General features: G+C 44.8%; 1 protein-coding gene across 3 annotated transcripts in view; it reads right to left on the minus strand.

Annotated features, from left to right (window-relative positions):
* The window catches only part of TNS2 (tensin 2), a 336,420-nt gene that overhangs the window by 98,072 nt on the left and 215,731 nt on the right, over positions 1 to 22,617 (minus strand). The gene's annotated exons all lie outside the window — the stretch shown is intronic.

Here is a 22,617-nt window from a genome sequence, read left to right on the forward strand (position 1 = left end):
AACACCACACTAATACGAACCAGCAACAACACGGCCAACCCCCCCCCCCCAACCCCAACAAACACTCAACCCCCTACAAGCCCCCTACCACACCCCCTCAGATCACCTTCCCCCTCCCCCACCAGCCACTGTGAGACACACAATACCACAAAAACACAGACACTAGCACCCAACCTCCCAGTCCGCCCCACCCTCTCTTACTTTCACACCCACACAAACTCTCTCTGTGACACACACAGACACACTCTCTGTGTCACACAAACTGTGAAGCAGACTTACAGATCGCAAAACACGCCCCCTCCCCAACATATGCCCCCCACCCCCACCAAACTAACAAGACACCTGTACCTCTAAGACAAAAACAGTAAAACCCAACAGCCAACCCCTCCCAGTTCACCAGACATCCCCCCCCCAATATTGTTACACACACACACAATAAACACCACACATAAACACACACTGATACTCGCCCCCGCACTCCAACTTTGCCCCACCCTCTTTCACTTACACACACACACACACAATCTATCTTTGTGACACATGATCTTTGTCTCTCACACTCACACATACAACCACTGCCCCCCAACCCCCCCCAAAAAAAAAACACTCAGACACACACTGATGCACAACATGAAGAGATGGACACTCACTCTCTCCCCCGCCACACCCTCACAGTTCACCACCCCCGCCCCTAGATATTGCACATAATACAACTATGTAAATTATTCATTACCAACACAACACAATTATCCTAAAAATCCCTTTCACAACATTCATTGCAGAAAACAAATACCTTGTTAGCGCCCGTTTCATTGCTCTCAGAAACGGGCCTTTTTTAATAAATAATAATAAAAACTTCCCTTAGCTAAATTCATGCTGACTCTGTTCCATTAAACCATGTTTGTCTATGTGTTTAGTAATTTTGTTCTTTATAAATCTCTACAGTTTTGCCTGGCACTGACACCAGGCTCAACAATTTGTAAATTCCCAGATCACACTTAGAACCCTTTTTAAAAATGGGTGCTATGTTGGTCACTTTCCACTCTTCAGGTACCCCCCCAACCCTCAGGACATAATTTTCAAACATGCTGTTTACACGCTCATATTTAAAGCAGCTCTGGGGTCCGGTTTGGAAGAGGCTTATGAATGTGTTAAATATCCGGGTTGAACTTACTTACAAAATTGTTATGTTAAGGTCAGCTATTTTATCTCATCTTCTACACAAGGACAGGGCTAAGCTGTTTGATGTGCTTATACGGATAGCAATTTAATTTATTCTGTCTAAATGGAAAGATAATGCCGCATTGTCAATGAATGCCTGGTGAAATACTGTGTGCCTTGTAAGTAATTTTATCAGATTAAGAAAGTTTGGACTTCATTGGATGTTTTTTGCCAACTTATCAATGTGCAGATTCATTAGAAACATAGAAACAACTGTACATTGCTGGTACTCTGTTATCACCTGATGCTCTGTCTGTATTATATCATGTCTCTTTAATAGATTCTCCCACATGGAATGACGTTTCCAAATTTATTTCAGCCTTCCAAGTCTCCAATTCTCTTATGACAGCTCCTTCAGACTTTATCTCCTTTTGCCACACCATTACCTCAGGGGGTAAGAAGGCGTCTCTCCTTTATAAAAAGCTTCAGCATTTATATGTTGACGCTGTTGCTCCATTGAAGCTGTCTTGGGAAAAGGATTTAAGTTTCGATGTGTCGGACTTTGAGTGGTACACCTTTTGGGTTAACTCCATGCGTCCCACTAAGTCAGCAGCGATTTCCCAATCCTCATACTTTATATTCCACAGAGCATACTGGACCCCTGCTCGAGTAGCGAGAATCACTAAGACTCTCCACTTCAAAAGCTGGTCTTGTCAGGAACGTGATGGATCATTAGCGCATATGGTTTTCTTCTGTACAAATGTCAGAGCCTACTGGCGACTTATTTGGGCAAAAATGTGTCTTATTTTTCATTTGCCTGTGTCTACAGCGATCTCTTATGAGGTTGTGATTCTGCGAGCCTCTTGTCCTACTATCTCTCTTCTAGAATCGGATAAGAAGTTGTTCAATATACTGCTCACAGTTGCTTTGCACTTAATTGTTTCAAACTGGAAAAATAATGCGCATCTAAATTATAATGAATGGTGGAGCTACGTTTGTGTGATACGAAAATATGAAACAATTCTAGCCCATAGGCATCGTAGAGTTAAGTCTGTTTTGAGGACTTGGGCTCGATTAGACCTCTTTTGTCAGGAACCCCATAGCACTACTTGACTTCATGTGTCCAGGTTATCTGTCTAAATGGTGATAGTGTTGTTCTGATTTTTCTTTCCGTTTATTTGGCATGGATTGTTGTTTTTGTTTGCTTTTGTGTTTACTTTTCTGTTTTGAAAAACCTTAATAAAAATATGTGAAAAAAAAAGAAACATAGAAACATGAAGGCAGATAAAGGCCATATGACCCATCCAGTCCGCCCATCCTCTGTAACCCCCAATTCCTTCCTGTTCCTACGCGATCCCACATGCTTATCCCATGCCTTTTTAAATTCTGGAACAGTCCTCGACTCCACAACCTCCACTGGGAGTCTATTCCACGCCTCCACCACCCTTTCTGTGAAATAATACTTCCTTAGGTTACTCCTAAGCCTATTCCCTCTCAACTTTGTCGTATGCCCCCTCATTCCAGAGCTCTCCTTCATTTGAAAAAGGCTCTCTTCCTGTACATAAATGCCCTTGAGATATTTAAACGTTTCTATCATGTCTCCTCTCTCCCTCCTTTCTTCCAGTGTATACATGTTGAGGTTCATACGCCTGTCCCTATAATTTTTGCATTCAAGACGGCTTACTAATTTCGTAGCCGCCCTCTGTAGGTGCGGTCTCCAGAACTGCATGCAGTACTCCAAATGAGGCCCCAACAGAGACTTATACAACGGCACTATCACCTCCTTTTTCCTGCTGGTCATGCCTCTCTTTACGCATCCAAGCATCCTTCTGGCTTTGACCGTCGCTTTTTCTACCTGTTTGAAAGCTTTAATGTCATCGACACAATCACCCCCAAGTCCCGCTCTTCCTTCGCACACTGAAGCACTACACCCCCTATACTGTACCATTCCCTCGGATTTTTGCGACCCAAGTGCATGACCCTGCATTTTTTGGGATTAAACCTTAGTTGCCAAATATCGGTCCATTCCTCTAGCTTCGCTAGGTCCTTCCTCATGTCATTCACACCCTCCAGGGTGTCCGCCCTGTTCCAGAGTTTAGTATCATCCGCAAAGAGACAAACCTTACCAGACAGCCCTTCCGCAATATTGCTCACAAAGACATTAAAAAGAGCCGGCCCTAGGACCGATCTTTGCAGTACTCCACTGATGACCTCCTTTTCTTCAGAGCAAGCTCCATTTACCACCACCCTGTCTCCTACCATTCAACCAAGTTTTTACCCAATCAGTTACTCTAGGTCCCGCACTGAGGGAACTCAATTTATTTATCAGTCGCCTGTGCGGAACCGTGTCAAAGGCTTTGCTGAAATCCAAGTATATCACATCAAGCGCCCCTCCCACATCCAACTGTTTGGTCACCCAGTCGAAGAAGACAGTCGGATTCGTCTGACACGACCTGCCACTAGTGAAGCCATGCTGCCTCGGGTCTCGCATTCCATGTAGTTCAAGAAATGTCACAATCCTCCTTTTCAGAAGCGTTTTCATTAGCTTACTCACCACCGAGGTCAGACTGACAGGCCTGTAATTCCCAACCTCTTCCTTACTTCCACTCTTGTGCAAAGGAACCAAATCCGCCCTTCTCCAGTCCACCGGGACCACTCCAGTTTCTAAGGAAGCATTGAAGAGGTCCGTCAGCGGAGCCGACAGAACTTCTCCAAGTTCCTTAAGCACCCTCAGGTGTATCCCATCAGGCCCTATCGCTCTGTCTATTTTTATTTTGGCAAGCTCCCCACAAACACAGTCCTCTGTAAACGGGTCTTGGTCTACCATACATCCATCCCCTTTAGCCTTTGTTTTCGTTTCTTTCTCTATAATATCACCAAAATTCGCCCTTTCGTTTCTGAGCACACTACCAGAACCCTCATCCACACTGTTATCACCTCTTGCTTAGACTATTGCTTCTCACAGGTCTCCCACTTAGCCATCTCTCTCCTCTTCAATCTGTTCAAAATTCTGCTGCACAACTAATATTCCGCCAGTGTCATTATGCTCATATTAGCCTTCTCCTCAAGTCACTTCACTGGCTTCCTATCCATTTCCACATACAGTTCAAACTACTCTTATTGACCTATAAGTGCATTCACTTTGCAGCTCCTCAGTACCTCTCCACTCTCATCTCTCCCTACATTCCTCCCTGGGAACTCCGTTCACTGGATAAATCTCTCTTATCTGCAACCTTCTCCTCCACTGCTAACTCCAGATTCCATTCCTTTTATCTTGCTGCACCATATGCCTGGAATAGACTTCCTGAGCCGGTACGTCAAGCTCCATCTCTGGCCGTCTTCAAATCTAAGCTAAAAGCCCACCTTTTTGATGCTGCTTTTAACTCCTAACCCTTATTTACTTGTTCAGAACCCTTATTTTATCATCCTCTCTTTAATATTCCCTTATCTCTTGTTTGTCCTGTTTGTCTGTCGTAATTAGATTGTAAGCTCTGTCGAGCAGGGACTGTCTCTTCATGTTCAAGTGTACAGCGCTGCGTACGTCTAGTAGCGCTTTAGAAATGATAAGTAGTAGTAGTTTTCTGCAGCCCTACCCCCGGTCTTTCATTCATGAACACAGAGCTAAAATAATCGTTAAGCAGTTCAGCTTTTTCCTTATCATCTTCCACATATTTTTCTCCCTCAGCTTTGGGCCTCACAATGCTATTATGGCACTTCCTCTTGTCACTTACATATCTGAAAAAGGTCTTGTCCCCCAATTTTACTGTATTAGCTATCTTTTCCTCCATTTGCCACTTCGCTTTCCTGATAGCTTTTCTGGCTTCTCTTCGCTTATTTAGGTATGCTCTCCTGTCTTCATCTTTCTGAGTCGTCTTATAACATGCAAAGGCTAGCCTCCTTTCCCTTATCTTTTCAGCTACTACATTTGAATACCAGAGAGGCCTTCTTTTCCTCTTACTTTTATGTAATTTTCTAACATAAAGGTTAGTCACCTTTAATATAGCTCCTTTCAGTCTTGTCCATTGCTGTTCTACATCCTTCAGCTGTTCCCATCCCGCTAACTGTTCCTTAAGAAATTCCCCCATCTTGGCAAAGTTAGTTCCTTTGAAATCCAGGACCTTCAATCTCGAGTGAGCCCTCTCTTGTTTTAATATTGAACCATACCATACGATGATCACTAGATGCCAAATGGTCCGCCACCTTGACGTCAGAAACGTACCCTCCATTTGTAAGCACCAGTCCAGAACAGCTCCATCCCGTGTTGGTTCTGATACCCACTGCCGGAACAATTCTTCCTGTAGGGAATCTAAGATCTCTTTGCTTCTAGACGACCCCGCAGCCGGGACACCCCAATCAACATCTGGCATATTGAATTCACCTATCAGTAGTACTTCCCCTTTCCTAGCTATCTTGCGGATGTCTTCAATTAAGTCTCTGTCCATTTCATCCGATCGTGAGGGAGGTCTGTATATCACTCTGATATAGATACATTTTCCTTTCCCTCTTTCCAGTTTAACCCACAGCGCTTCTTCCCTACCCCACATGTCCTGTCACTTGGATATCATTCTTAGCATATAATGCCACACCTCCACCCTTTTTTCCCAATCTGTCCTTCCTGAATAGATTATAGCCAGGTATAGCAACATCCCAGTCATGGTTCTCTGTGAACCATGTCTCCATGACCACCACTAAATCCAAGTCTGCTTCCATCATTGTAGCCTCAAGTTCTAGAAGTTTGTTTCCCATACTACGGGCATTGGTACACAAGGCTCTCCAGATTTTACTCTTTTTATTCCCTTCTAGGTTATCAATAGAAAGCAAACAAAATAAACATGGAAAAGAAAATAAGATGATACCTTTTTTATTGGACATAACTTAATACATTGCTTGATTAGCTTTCGAAGGTTGCCCTTCTTCATCAGATCGGAAATAAGCAAATGTGGTAGCAGATAGTATATATAAGTGAAACATCCAAGCATTACTTTGACAGTCTGACAGGGTGGGAGGGTGTGGGTGGGTAGGAGGTATGCATGGGGACATCAAAGCATTTCATTGATATTCTAACAGGATGGGTGTGGGTAGGTGAGAGGAGGGTGATAAACAGAGAAATACAACTTTATGGTTTATAATGGACTAGAAAACCCAGGTCCTTGTTAAGTCCTGTCTGTTGGGTGTCAAAATATTCAATCATTCTGACTTCAAAAGTCTTACGTTCCTGTATTGTTTTAAAGTTACCTTTCAGGATTCTTACTATGAAATCACCGGTACAGTGTTCCGGTCTTGTAAAGTGCGGGCCCACAGGGGTGGGAACCTGACTGGCACCGGCTTTCTTCATGTGATGTCTATGTAGATTAAATCTTGTCTTAAGCATCTGGCCTGTTTCTCCAATATAACATCCTTTGTTACATTTTTTACACTGAATGATATATACCACATTGGAAGATGAGCATGTGAAAGATTCCTTTATGTTGAATATTTTTCCTTTGTGAATGACTGTGGGGTCCTGTGAAATGTTTTGGCATACAAATCTGTCTGTACAGTCTTCCTCTCCTTTAGGCAAGTCCTGGGCTCCCCAGGCTCATCTTCACTGGAGTTTTGGAGCTATTGCTCTCACTCCCACATCCTATTACTCTCTTTACCACTTACAGTTCTGAGGCAAGTTTGATCCCTTCAGTCTTCTTTACAGTTAACAAACAGTTCCCAAAAACAAACCCCTCAAAACACACAGCCCTAGCTTTTACTTCAGCCATAAGGGCTGGGGCAGCCTCCTCCCTTGCTGAGTCCTTGCACTCCGGCCCTCCCTCCAGGCTGTTTTATTAACAAAACACAGTCCTTAGCTAACAGAAGCATCCAAAGGCTCAAATAAAACTTATCTTCAACACTTATCTTCTTTGCTGAGTCTCTTTCAGTGCCAGGGCTATTCCTCGCCCACCTTTGGCAGGGTTGACAACTCTGCGGTTTTCCTGCAGGGTGGCTTTTTTTAAGTTTCTGTGGGCACTTTTCCACATTCGCAGGGTGTGATATTTTGAGCTGGTTTTGGGTGTCCATGTGGGCCCTGCTGGTTGGTTCTGGCTCTGTCTATAGTGCTCACCCTATTAGTCAAATCTGGAGCCGGAATGAGGCTTGCTGCATCTCAAGTCTCATTTTGGCTCCAAATTTGATCAATACGAGGGTGAGGTGGGTGATGAGGTCATCAGCCCTGTGAGAGGCAGCATTGCCAGCAAGCAGTGAGTACGTGGAATCATCGGAGGAGGAGAGAGCAAGCATGACACACAGTACTATGCAGCATAGCTTGTTGGATTGGGCTGGGAAACTTTTTGAAATCTGACAACCCTGACCACTAGTCTCAGGCTGCCCTTCCCTCCAGAAGCTTACATCATCCGGTTCCACCACTCCTTGACTGAACATCTATTTTGGGGTCCTACTCACCCTGGGCTACATAACCCGCTTACTCCCCCTGCAAGCCTTTGTGTCCACTGCCTCCTGGTTAAGCGTCTACTTCGGGGTCCTCCTTGCCCCATGCTAGGTAACCCATTTCCTGAACAAGAGCTTACTTTGGGTCTTCTATCAAAAGCTGGGAGGGAGCTTCCTTATCTCCCTCTCCTCCTCTGTCTGGCCTCCTCTCTCTCTCTCTCTGGGTTCTTAGCTGTGGGTGTTCTCCAACCTCTCCCCTCGGCCCCTCCCACCTCTGAGTGGCAGTTAGAAGGTTTGGAGTAACTGAAATCTTCCACCTACTGATGTGCTTTTCCTGTGGCTAAGAGACACTACAATTCCCTCCATTCCTGGGATCCCAGGCCATGTTTTCGTTTTTCCCTTCTGAGACCATATTCCCTCATGAAGCTCCCTTATGACATTCCAAATAGAGGACAGAGGGCTCTAAGCCCTGGGACAATAGTCTGACCAACACACTATGTATTTAAATATATGTTTTAATTATACATGTTTTATTTGTGACCCACCTAGATTGTAAGATAGTCCAGGATATGTATCAAATAAATAAATAGATCTCAAACATTTTCACCTGAGAAACTGTGACAGGAAATATGTCTCACCAGCTTCACAGAAAAACCAGAATGGAAGGAGACCCTGCACAACAGTGCTGTCCGATTCAGCTAAAACATTTTCGATTCGGTACAATTCTATTCTTTCAAAAAAATTGTTTTTTTGATTCGATTTAACTAGATTGAAATAGTGAGGCGCACATGCAAATATTATATCACACAGGGTAAAAAAAAAACAGGCAGCAGCAATTGAAGAACAGTGAAGAAAAATAAGCACAAACCACAGAGTTTATAATTGCTGTTTCTACCAGCTACAATAATTTGTGAAGCTGTTTTAGTGATATTCAATTGTTATTTCTTTTCTCCTCCACCTTTTAACGCATTGCCTATCCAACTGAAACAGCTTTAGACTTGTTACATTCATGTTCATCTCACTTCCTCTCTCTTCCCTCCCCTCCACCCATGTCCAGCATTTCTCCTGTAACCCCTACCCTCCATCCCATGTGCATCTCCTTCCTCTGTCTTCCTTCACCTCCATCCAAGCCCAACATTTCTCCTCTCTTCTCTGTCCTCCACTCCATCCAAGTCCAGCATTTCTCCTCTCTCCCCTGCCCTCCCCTCCCATCCATGTCCAGCAATTCTCTTTTGCCCCTATCATCCCCTCCCATCCATGTCCAGCGATTGCCCTCCCCTCCCATCCATGTCTAGCGATTCTCCTTTGCCCCCTATCCTCCCCTCCCATCCATGTGCAGCATTTCTCCTCTCTCCCCTCCTCTCCATGTGCATCTCCTTCCTGTCTTCCCTCCCCTCCATCCATGTCCAGCAACTCTCCTCTCTCCCCTGCCCTCCCTTCCATCCATCCATGTCCAGCAACTCTCCTCTCCCCTGCCCTCCCCTCCATCCATATCCAGCAACTCTCCTCTCTCCCCTGCACTCTCCTCCATCCATCCATATCAAGCAATTCTCCTCTCTCCCCTGCCCCCCGCCATCCATCCATGCCCAGCAATTCTCCTCTCTCCCCTGCCCTCCCCTCCCATCCCATCCATGTCCAGCGATTCTCCTTTGCCCCCTATCCTCCCCTCCTATCCATGTTCAGTGACTCACCCCAGCCCCCACCTGCCCCCCTTTTCAGCCCTTGAGTTCTGGTTCCAACCCCAGCCCCACCCGCCCTCTTCTCCCCCAACATCCCCCTTTTCATTCCTGCCGCTCTGCGAGGAATCGCAGCAGCAGCAGCAGCAGCAGCAGTGAAACCAACCAGCAGGCTCGTCTCTAGCCTTTCCTTCCCTCTCAGTGTTCCGCCCTCGTGGAAAGAGGAAATTACATCAGAGGAAGGCGGGACACTGAGAGCAGTGGCGTTCCTGGCCTGGATGGCACCCTGTGCCCTCCCTCCCGGGTGCACGCCGCTGGGGGGGGGGGGAGTGCAGCGGCGCGCGCCTGCTCCGAGTTCGCTAAACTTCACTTCGCTGCAGCTCCCTCTGCCCCGGAACAACCTGTTCCGGGGCAGAGGGAGCTGCAGCGAACGAGTGACGAAGTTTAGCGAACTCTGAGCAGGCGCGAGCCGCGGCACCCCCCAGCGGCGTGCACCCGGGGCAGACCGCCCCCACCGCCCCCCCCCCCTTGGTACGCCACTGACTGAGAGGGAAGGGAAGGCTAGAGACAAGCCTGCTGGTTGGTTTCACTGCTGCTGCTGCTGCTGCTGCTGCTGCTGCGATTTGAGGTTAAAAAAAGGATATAAACCCCCCAGGAAGGCAGGAGCGAAAGGAGGATTGTCGGGGAGCTGAGGGCAGTCAGGTGGGATCCGAGAGCTGCCTGCAGGTAAGCTACCCGGGAAGCAGCGACAGCGAGAGGGAGGGAAGCAGCGACTTGGGTGAAAGTGGGTGAGAGGGAGGGAGGGAGGTGGGGAAATCTCAAATCGGGACTCCCAATTTTTTTCCAAAACAAATCGAAGAATCGATTTGAATCGTGAATTGGCCAGCACTAATGCACAACAACGCAGCCTAGGAAATATGGCACATGTGAAGCCGAGGCACTAAAAGCTTCTAGAAAACAGATGGAAAGTAGAGAAGCTTTTTCCTACACTGGACACCATCATATGAAGTCACCCCATTGTGATGGCTTGATGACCTGATTGTCCTAAAAGAAAATGAATGCACTTGGGAAATCTTAAAACTTCTCTTTAGCTTTAAGCACAAGCTTCTTTTTTTTTTTTACATCCTTCACCACTGAAAAATGAAAGAAAAAGCTGAACAAAAAAATTTGGGATGGCTGTATGAGTCTAAATCAGCAGTCTATGGAGGCCTTTCTGCTAGTACAGCTGTTTTATCTAATGCAATTCCAGAGAACTCCACAAGGGGGCAGCCTTTACCCACCCCTCCAGCTACATAGGGATTTCTGATAATCAGCTGACAGCGCAAGGGGAATTCACTTCAAAACTCTGCCCATGTTGTGAATGTTACTTAATAAAATGTAATTAGTTCCGGTCGTTTGTTACTCAAAAATCAAAACAAGACATTCCTGTTCAAGGTACTCTCCAGTTTCCCAAGAAGCTGTGCATGCAGTCCAGATTCCATAACAGTTCTTAAAACACTAGCAAAGAAAACTGACTTGGCTATTTTCCAGACCTGGTGCCATTTCCTCAACATGTGTATGCACTTATGTAATGGACGCAGTGGAGAGCAAGTGTGAGGATATGGAAAAAAATCTGATCTGAAGAGGCAAGTAACGGCAAGTACCGGCTCAGGAAGTCTATTCCAAGCCTTTGGATGCTTCTGTTAGCTAAGGACTGTGTTTTGTTAATAAAACAGCCTGGAGGGAGGGCCGGAGTGCAAGGACTCAGCAAGGGAGGAGGCTGCCCCAGCCCTTATGGCTGAAGTAAAAGCTAGGGCTGTGTGTTTTGAGGGGTTTGTTTTTGGGAACTGTTTGTTAACTGTAAAGAAGACTGAAGGGATCAAACTTGCCTCAGAACTGTAAGTGGTAAAGAGAGTAATAGGATGTGGGAGTGAGAGCAATAGCTCCAAAACTCCAGTGAAGATGAGCCTGGGGAGCCCAGGACTTGCCTAAAGGAGAGGAAGACTGTACAGACAGATTTGTATGCCAAAACATTTCACAGGACCCCACAGTCATTCACAAAGGAAAAATATTCAACATAAAGGAATCTTTCACATGCTCATCTTCCAATGTGGTATATATCATTCAGTGTAAAAAATGTAACAAAGGATGCTATATTGGAGAAACAGGCCAGATGCTTAAGACAAGATTTAATCTACATAGACATCACATGAAGAAAGCCGGTGCCAGTCAGGTTCCCACCCCTGTGGGCCCGCACTTTACAAGACCGGAACACTGTACCGGTGATTTCATAGTAAGAATCCTGAAAGGTAACTTTAAAACAATACAGGAACGTAAGACTTTTGAAGTCAGAATGATTGAATATTTTGACACCCAACAGACAGGACTTAACAAGGACCTGGGTTTTCTAGTCCATTATAAACCATAAAGTTGTATTTCTCTATTTATCACCCTCCTCTCACCTACCCACACCCATCCTGTTAGAATATCAATGAAATGCTTTGATGTCCCCATGCATACCTCCTACCCACCCACACCCTCCCACCCTGTCAGACTGTCAAAGTAATGCTTGGATGTTTCACTTATATATACTATCTGCTACCACATTTGCTTATTTCCGATCTGATGAAGAAGGGCAACCTTCGAAAGCTAATCAAGCAATGTATTAAGTTATGTCCAATAAAAAAGGTATCATCTTATTTTCTTTTCCATGTTTTATTTTGTTTGCTTTCTATTGATAACCTAGAAGGGAATAAAAAGAGTAAAATCTGGAGAGCCTTGTGTACCAATGCCCGTAGTATGGGAAACAAACTTCTAGAACTTGAGGCTACAATGATGGAAGCAGACTTGGATTTAGTGGTGGTCATGGAGACATGGTTCACAGAGAACCATGACTGGGATGTTGCTATACCTGGCTATAATCTATTCAGGAAGGACAGATTGGGAAAAAAGGGTGGAGGTGTGGCATTATATGCTAAGAATGATATCCAAGTGACAGGACATGTGGGGTAGGGAAGAAGCGCTGTGGGTTAAACTGGAAAGAGGGAAAGGAAAATGTATCTATATCAGAGTGATATACAGACCTCCCTCACGATCGGATGAAATGGACAGAGACTTAATTGAAGACATCCGCAAGATAGCTAGGAAAGGGGAAGTACTACTGATAGGTGAATTCAATATGCCAGATGTTGATTGGGGTGTCCCGGCTGCGGGGTCGTCTAGAAGCAAAGAGATCTTAGATTCCCTACAGGAAGAATTGTTCCGGCAGTGGGTATCAGAACCAACACGGGATGGAGCTGTTCTGGACTGGTGCTTACAAATGGAGGGTACGTTTCTGACGTCAAGGTGGCGGACCATTTGGCATCTAGTGATCATCGTATGGTATGGTTCAATATTAAAACAAGAGAGGGCTCACTCGAGATTGAAGGTCCTGGATTTCAAAGGAACTAACTTTGCCAAGATGGGGGAATTTCTTAAGGAACAGTTAGCGGGATGGGAACAGCTGAAGGATGTAGAACAGCAATGGACAAGACTGAAAGGAGCTATATTAAAGGTGACTAACCTTTATGTTAGAAAATTACATAAAAGTAAGAGGAAAAGAAGGCCTCTCTGGTATTCAAATGTAGTAGCTGAAAAGATAAGGGAAAGGAGGCTAGCCTTTGCATGTTATAAGACGACTCAGAAAGATGAAGACAGGAGAGCATACCTAAATAAGCGAAGAGAAGCCAGAAAAGCTATCAGGAAAGCGAAGTGGCAAATGGAGGAAAAGATACAGTGGGGGAAATAAGTATTTGATCCCTTGCTGATTTTGTAAGTTTGCCCACTGACAAAGACATGAGCAGCCCATAATTGAAGGGTAGGTTATTGGTAACAGTGAGAGATAGCACATCACAAATTAAATCCGGAAAATCACATTGTGGAAAGTATATGAATTTATTTGCATTCTGCAGAGGGAAATAAGTATTTAATCCCTCTGGCAAACAAGACCTAATACTTGGTGGCAAAACCCTTGTTGGCAAGCACAGCGGTCAGACGTCTTCTGTAGTTGATGATGAGGTTTGCACACATGTCAGGAGGAATTTTGGTCCACTCCTCTTTGCAGATCATCTCTAAATCATTAAGAGTTCTGGGCTGTCGCTTGGCAACTCGCAGCTTCAGCTCCCTCCATAAGTTTTCAATGGGATTAAGGTCTGGTGACTGGCTAGGCCACTCCATGACCCTAATGTGCTTCTTCCTGAGCCACTCCTTTGTTGCCTTGGCTGTATGTTTTGGGTCATTGTCGTGCTGGAAGACCCAGCCACGACCCATTTTTAAGGCCCTGGCGGAGGGAAGGAGGTTGTCACTCAGAATTGTACGGTACATGGCCCCATCCATTCTCCCATTGATGCGGTGAAGTAGTCCTGTGCCCTTAGCAGAGAAACACCCCCAAAACATAACATTTCCACCTCCATGCTTGACAGTGGGGACGGTGTTCTTTGGGTCATAGGCAGCATTTCTCTTCCTCCAAACACGGCGAGTTGAGTTCATGCCAAAGAGCTCAATTTTTGTCTCATCTGACCACAGCACCTTCTCCCAATCACTCTCGGCATCATCCAGGTGTTCACTGGCAAACTTCAGACGGGCCGTCACATGTGCCTTCCGGAGCAGGGGGACCTTGCGGGCACTGCAGGATTGCAATCCGTTATGTCGTAATGTGTTACCAATGGTTTTCGTGGTGACAGTGGTCCCAGCTGCCTTGAGATCATTGACAAGTTCCCCCCTTGTAGTTGTAGGCTGATTTCTAACCTTCCTCATGATCAAGGATACCCCACGAGGTGAGATTTTGCGTGGAGCCCCAGATCTTTGTCGATTGACAGTCATTTTGTACTTCTTCCATTTTCTTACTATGGCACCAACAGTTGTCTCCTTCTCGCCCAGCGTCTTACTGATGGTTTTGTAGCCCATTCCAGCCTTGTGCAGGTGTATGATCTTGTCCCTGACATCCTTAGACAGCTCCTTGCTCTTGGCCATTTGTAGAGGTTAGAGTCTGACTGATTCACTGAGTCTGTGGACAGGTGTCTTTCATACAGGTGACCATTGCCGACAGCTGTCTGTCATGCAGGTAACGAGTTGATTTGGAGCATCTACCTGGTCTGTAGGGGCCAGATCTCTTACTGGTTGGTGGGGGATCAAATACTTATTTCCCTCTGCAGAATGCAAATAAATTCATATACTTTCCACAATGTGATTTTCCGGATTTAATTTGTGATGTGCTATCTCTCACTGTTACCAATAACCTACCCTTCAATTATGGGCTGCTCATGTCTTTGTCAGTGGGCAAACTTACAAAATCAGCAAGGGATCAAATACTTATTTCCACCACTGTATAGCCATCTAGGAAAAATTATCACACTATATAGACTAATTCTCCCACTCAGAGATAGTGGTAAATGCTGCCATTGTAGTAGCTGCTGTCTCGTATCCTGCATAAGTCTATCTATATTCCTCCTATACAGTAGACGAGTATCTGCAGTCAACCGGACTCCCAAGTAAGTAAATTCCTCTGCTGCCCATCTCAATGGAACCCCCCCCCATCGATTTGGCAACGAAGAGTTAGTGGGCAAGCCCTCCGACTTTGGGTATTTAATTTAAACCCCGAAAATGCCCCATATTCGGCAAAGCTGTCCAATAACACCGGCAGAGATTGGGTTAGATATGTCGACCAATAAATCATCAGCAAAAGCTGAAATCTTAAATTCCCATTTTCCCATTTTGATCCCAGGAATCTCAGGGTTACTCAAAATCTCCCGAATCAATGGCTCTAATGTTAGAGCAAATAGTAACGGGGACAGTGGGCAGCCCTGGCGCATTCCCCTGTTTATTGAAAATGCCTGTGTATAGACACCATTGACCCATACCCTAGCCATGGGCCCGTTATATAGTGTGGAGACTGCCTTTTAAAAAAAAAAACAAAAAAAACCCAAATGCATATGTGCGTAAGGTTTGGAATAGAAATTCCACTTAACCCTATCAGATGCCTTTTCGGCATCAAAGCTTATTAGTAAAGAGTCCTGTTGCTTGTTACATACCCACTCTAATGATGCCAAGATCATCCGAACATTTTTAACTATTTGTCTACCCTTGATGAAACCCACCTGGGGCAGCGCTATAAGCTTTGACAGCACTCCTGCTAGATGCTGGGCCATAATCCCTGCAAATAACTTAGCCTCATAGTTAATTAACGATATAGGTCTATATGATTCTAGTCTAGTCGGATCTTTTTGTGGCTTAAGAAATACCATTATATCTGCTAGCCTTAATGATGACGTCAGCTCACCAGCTTCTACAGATGTATTTAAAAAATCCGCCAGTGGCTTTGCTATATCTACCTCCAGAAGCTTATAGAACTCAGCCTGAAACCCATCCGGGCCCGGTGCTTTATTCAATGCACTTCTCTTTATCTCCCTTCGAATTTCTTCAGGGTCTATAGCTTTGTTCAACATCATGTTCTGTTGCTCTGACAATTTTGGTAACTCTAAGTTACTAAGATACATCCCTGGATCCAACTCATCTGATGAATCTAACTCATGTGATGAATCTAATTCATGTGGTGTCTTATAATATTCATAAAATATCTGCTGAATCTCTTCATGAGTGTATACCAATCTTCCCGAAGGTTGACATAAGGCCAGCACTCTTTCCATGCCTGTCTTTTGTCTCACCATTCGGGCCAACAGTCTACCCTGTTTATCCCCATATCTATAGAGTTGATACCTATAATAGGCAGCCGATTTAATCGCCCTTTGGTGCAACAGTTCATTGAGAGCTGCTTGAATGGCCAAAAGCGTCTCTCAAATTTGGTTTGTTGAAGTTATAACATATGCTGTCCGTAAGGTAGTCAATTGTCGCCCCAGCCTAATTATATCTTTGTCTCTTTGTTTCTTTTTTTGACTACAGTATGCAATTATCTCCCCTCTTAAAACAGCCTTCGCTGCTTCCCAGTAAAAAATTGTATTATGGCTATGTACCCCATTATGAACCTTATAATCCATCCATTTATCCCTTATAAATGCTAAGAATTCTTGATCATAATATAATTCTGGGGGGAATCTCCACCTTCTCTGTGCGATCTGTGACCCCCGCTCTTTCAATTCTATAAATATAGTCGCATGATCTGATATAATTGTTGGGTCTATATCCGCTGCCTGAACCCTAGCAATACTCCCCTCATCTACCAACATATAATCTATACGAGCTTGCGTGTGATGTGCCCGGGAGTAATGACTATAATCTTTAACTGCCGGGTGCAGCATCCTCCACACATCTACTACCCCCAACACATCACATAACAGCGGTATGCCCTTTGTGACATCAATAGACGTTCTATCCATGACTGGGTCCGCCATTATATTGAAATCTCCTCCTATGATCAGCTCCGTGTGGTTAGCCGACTGCAGGTTGCTAATGATGTTCCTATAAAATTGCTTATTGTAAACATTGGGGACATACACATTACCCAGAAGAAAAGATGCTTCATTTATCATTACTCGAGCCACAATATATCTCCCTTCGGGATCCACATATATATGCTGTTTTTCCACCTGAAGAGACTTATGGAATAAGATCACTACCCCTGCTTTTTTCCCCACCGCAGGGACCTCTATCATATTGCCTACCCACCAAGTTTGTAAATTCTTATGTTCCAGAGATGATAAATGCGTCTCCTGTAACATAGCTATTGACACCCCTTTCTTCTTCAAATTCTGAAGTATTTTCTTTATTTTAATGGGCGATGATATACCACCCACATTCCAAGAGTATATTTTCAGTCCCATTACGTTATCGCCACACACACTCTGATTTTGATTTAAGCCACATTGAGCCTGCAAAAAGGTGGGAAAATGTGAGGTACAAATACAATAAATAAATAAATAAATAAATTCTCAACAGTATCTCAACAGTATCATCATCAAGCGAGCATGTTGCCCCAGCTCCAACATCCTCGCATATACATCCAACGAACACCTGCTTCTTCCCAGACTCCCTCTCACACTCCCACACATAACCCAAATCTACATATCATCATCCATCCTCCATGCCCGTCTCTTTGTTCTGTATCAGACGCCCACCCTCCCCCTCCCCCCTCCCCTTGTCTTTCCCCTTCCTCCATCAGGACAAGTCACCCTCCGTCACCCACATCTCCTCCCCTTCTATGCCTTTTTTAGAATCGTGTATGTTCATCTGTCTCACTGTGATATGCCATACATATCCCATTGTTCCAATCTCCTTAAAGCCTAAACCCAATACGTCTTTCTTCTAATACAGAACTCAATAGGTAACCCTGAAATCAGACGTTCCCCACAAACATCTCTTTCTCGCCTTACTATCTCCACCTTAATCAGCAACCACCCCACCTCTTCTGAAGGCCTAACAGGCATATGTAGTTTCACACAGTCCTACTGCCTATGCAGCAATTGCGGCCCAATCTCTTCCTAGCTCGCCTCTGTATTCATTTGCTGCAGAAATGTCTGGTCGTGCCATTGTCCGTAATCTTCAGTTTAGCTGGATACAGGAATGTAAAGCAGATCTTTTCCTTGTATAATTCAGTGCACACGGGTGTAAAAGCTTTCCGTAGCTGCTGCACATGCTGCAAATAGTCCTGGAAGAACAATATATTGTGTCCCTGATATGCAAGTTGGCGCCCTTTCCACATCTCATTCAGAATCTGATGTTTATGTCTAAAGTTCAGGCTTTTAAAAATTACCAATCTTGGTCGATCTGATCGGTGCAATCCGATGTGCTCTTTCCACACAAAAATGCTGAAGCTGATCTCCAAGCTGCAGCGCCCGCGGAATCCACTCCTCCAAAAAAGATGGTAAGTCTTTATCCAATAGTGTCTCCGGGAGTCCCACTAAGCGCAAATTGTTCCTTCTACTGCGATTCTCCTGATCATCCAATTTAGCCTCTAAATCCATCACCTTCTGTTGCAATGTTGATTGTGAGTCCTTCAGCGCCGTTGTACTTTCCTCTAAATCAGAGGTGCGCTGCAGTCCCAAACCCAGCTCCAAACATAGATTATCTATACGCTCATGTGCCTCCTTTGCCCGATCATATATTTGTTGCAGCTTTTTTTTATATATATTTTATTTATTAATTTCAAAATAAACAACAAGAAATTTCTTGTACAGAAAGAGTAATGTCACCATCTTAAAGAAATAGTTATTAAGTAAATATATCTATCCACGACAATTACAGTGGTGGAAATAAGTATTTGATCCCTTGCTGATTTTGTAAGTTTGCCCACTGACAAAGACATGAGCAGCCCATAATTGAAGGGTAGGTTATTGGTAACAGTGAGAGATAGCACATCACAAATTAAATCCGGAAAATCACATTGTGGAAAGTATATGAATTTATTTGCATTCTGCAGAGGGAAATAAGTATTTAATCCCTCTGGCAAACAAGACCTAATACTTGGTGGCAAAACCCTTGTTGGCAAGCACAGCGGTCAGACGTCTTCTGTAGTTGATGATGAGGTTTGCACACATGTCAGGAGGAATTTTGGTCCACTCCTCTTTGCAGATCATCTCTAAATCATTAAGAGTTCTGGGCTGTCGCTTGGCAACTCGCAGCTTCAGCTCCCTCCATAAGTTTCAATGGGATTAAGGTCTGGTGACTGGCTAGGCCACTCCATGACCCTAATGTGCTTCTTCCTGAGCCACTCCTTTGTTGCCTTGGCTGTATGTTTTGGGTCATTGTCGTGCTGGAAGACCCAGCCACGACCCATTTTTAAGGCCCTGGCGGAGGGAAGGAGGTTGTCACTCAGAATTGTACGGTACATGGCCCCATCCATTCTCCCATTGATGCGGTGAAGTAGTCCTGTGCCCTTAGCAGAGAAACACCCCCAAAACATAACATTTCCACCTCCATGCTTGACAGTGGGGACGGTGTTCTTTGGGTCATAGGCAGCATTTCTCTTCCTCCAAACACGGCGAGTTGAGTTCATGCCAAAGAGCTCAATTTTTGTCTCATCTGACCACAGCACCTTCTCCCAATCACTCTCGGCATCATCCAGGTGTTCACTGGCAAACTTCAGACGGGCCGTCACATGTGCCTTCCGGAGCAGGGGGACCTTGCGGGCACTGCAGGATTGCAATCCGTTATGTCGTAATGTGTTACCAATGGTTTTCGTGGTGACAGTGGTCCCAGCTGCCTTGAGATCATTGACAAGTTCCCCCCTTGTAGTTGTAGGCTGATTTCTAACCTTCCTCATGATCAAGGATACCCCACGAGGTGAGATTTTGCGTGGAGCCCCAGATCTTTGTCGATTGACAGTCATTTTGTACTTCTTCCATTTTCTTACTATGGCACCAACAGTTGTCTCCTTCTCGCCCAGCGTCTTACTGATGGTTTTGTAGCCCATTCCAGCCTTGTGCAGGTGTATGATCTTGTCCCTGACATCCTTAGACAGCTCCTTGCTCTTGGCCATTTTGTAGAGGTTAGAGTCTGACTGATTCACTGAGTCTGTGGACAGGTGTCTTTCATACAGGTGACCATTGCCGACAGCTGTCTGTCATGCAGGTAACGAGTTGATTTGGAGCATCTACCTGGTCTGTAGGGGCCAGATCTCTTACTGGTTGGTGGGGGATCAAATACTTATTTCCCTCTGCAGAATGCAAATAAATTCATATACTTTCCACAATGTGATTTTCCGGATTTAATTTGTGATGTGCTATCTCTCACTGTTACCAATAACCTACCCTTCAATTATGGGCTGCTCATGTCTTTGTCAGTGGGCAAACTTACAAAATCAGCAAGGGATCAAATACTTATTTCCACCACTGTACATCTCAAGTCCACAATTCGGGCAAGGCACAATTCAAAGATTTATCATTAAGCATTTATATAAAGGAGAGAAAAAAAACACTTTGAAAATGTATCATCAAACAATAATTCAATAATTTCAGGATAATTAGTAGGAGTATAAACCGAGCTTGTTTCTCTTACGGAGTAGATGTTACAGGGATTACTAACGATGGGGTAGTGGCCAAAACCTGTTTAGAGTCCAGGAAATTCTGCAAATGCTCACTTTCATAAAAAACATATTTAACTGAATAAAGTTTTATCACACATTTACAAGGAAAATTGAGCCAAAAGATTCCTCCTAATTGGAGGACTCGAGGACGGAGTTTCAAAAATGCCTGGCGCCTTTTCTGTGTTTGCCTAGAAATATCAGGAAATATTTTTACTTTACAATTCAGAAAAATTTCCTCTCTATGAGAGAAAAAAGTTTTTAAGATCCAATCCCGATCTGGTTGCAACACAAAGTCCACTATCAGAGTAGCTGGTTGTACATCCAACAGCTCATTTTCTATTGTCTGAGAAAGATTTACATTTAACTCCTCAAATGATGTTTCCAAGTTTGTCGTTAATGCTTGACCAGTGGGTTTCTTACTATAAGGTAACAAGTAGTAAATTCTTGAGACCGGCGGGTACAATTGTTCTGAGATTTTTAATACTTCTGAGAGATATCTCTTAAAAGTTAACAAAGGTGCTACAGATGGCACTTTAGAAAAATTTATGAGTCTCAAAGTTTTCATTCGCTGCTGATTCTCAAGATTTTCTACTTTTCTTTGTAGTAATAAATTTTCTTTTATTAATGCTGCTTGGCAGCCTTTAATCTTGTCATTCTCTGCCTTAATAGTTTGTTCAAACACTCTAGTTTGTTGCAATTGTTCTTCCAGCTCTAACATTTTGCCTGGGAGTGTTTGAGTAATTACCAAGGTCGAGGAAATTTTCTGAATAAAGGAATTTTCTAGACTCACCAAGGCGTCCCATATTGTCCCCAGGGTAATAGTTTCTGGTTTCTCCGTGGATAGTACTTTAAACTGTAACTGGCTCATTTTCTGAAATTCTCCATTAGGCTTGGCCGTCACCTCTTCCGTTACCTCTCCTGCTCCTCCTGTGGAACTCACAGCGACGCTTTCCTGCATCGCTGGAATCGGCACTCCACTGCTCATGTCTGCCCCTGCTCTCGGGCTGGCTTCCCCCGTTCCTTCTAGGCAGTCCACAACATCCATCTTGCAGCATTGCCGGCATCACAGGAGGACTCCGCGTTTCAGGGCTCAGAGTGATGTCCCCTTCTAGCGGGGAGAGCTGTTCACCTCTCACCGCTTTTCCCGGCAGCGAAGTATTTTGCCCTGCTATTCCTCCTCGGGTAGCGAAACGGTCCATCGGACCCAACTGAGGTCGTACAGGGGGAGCTGGGGTTACCCTCTGTCTACCCCGTCTTTTAGGCATGAAAATTATTTTTCAAAAACTCAGAAACTCATAAGAACAAGGTGAGTTAACGGAGCTGTTTCGCCAACTTCCTACTCGGACGCCATCTTGCCTTGTTGCAGCTTTTTATCTAATGCTGCTTCAACTGCCGCCATCACTTCAGCTATAATTTCAGCCATCCACGCCAATCCAACTGTTGTCTCCCCCGGGATGTGTAGGTCGGCTATTTTGTTTTCAGACAGCCTCGATTTCTCCCGGTCTTTGCGCACTGTTTTCGTCGTCATTTCACCACTTATGCTATATCTTCCTGGCTCTCTGGTGAGGTAACCGACTCCACAGCTATCACAGCAAATCTCTCATGATTCCTTCCCTATTTAGCTGATATTTCGCCGGTTATTAGGAGGCGCGCACGGAGCTCTGCTTTTCAGTGTCTGTCCTGTAGAATGGCAACACGTGACCTTTAGGGGCCCTTTTAATAAAACTTAGTGCACATTAAATACTGCGTGTTCTAGTTATACCTATGGTCATGTGGAACTTAGCACATGCTAAGCTTTAGTAAGAGGGGCCCTTACTGATTGGTAGCGAAGCTCTGGATTGCACAACTTCTTTTTTGCTTTTCTCTTTCTATTTCCTTGAACTTGAATTTTAATTTTAAACTTTACACCTCCCTGTTATGCTTTGCAGGAAGGGCAGTATATCAAGTTCTATTAACTCAAATTAGGTCATGTAAACAGCTACTGCCACAGACTGTAAAGTAACAGGGGGTGCTGAACTCCAGTCTTAAAGACAGTGGCTTAGCTACAGGGGACCACTGGGGCGTGGGCCGGCCCCCCTTCCAAATTGGCTCTGGGGCCCCCAGTTTAGCTGGCAGGGGTCCCCAACCCCCACCAACTAAGGCATTTGTCCCACGCTGGTCTTACATTGCCTGGCGCCCTGTCATTTTCAGTGCCGTGCACGCATGTTTTAATGAAACTGAGCATGAAACAGGACAAGACGCCAGGCAATATATGACTAGCGCAGGACAAATGCTTTAGCTAGCGGGGGTTGGGGAATCCCGCCAGCCGATACCTTCCAGAGGCGGTGGGAGGGAGCGGTGGCAGGCAGGCGGGGGGGGTGGCAATGGCGGGAG

The sequence above is a fragment of the Microcaecilia unicolor genome, chromosome 3 (assembly GCF_901765095.1).
Source record: "Microcaecilia unicolor chromosome 3, aMicUni1.1, whole genome shotgun sequence".
NCBI classification, from domain to species: Eukaryota; Metazoa; Chordata; class Amphibia; order Gymnophiona; family Siphonopidae; genus Microcaecilia; species Microcaecilia unicolor.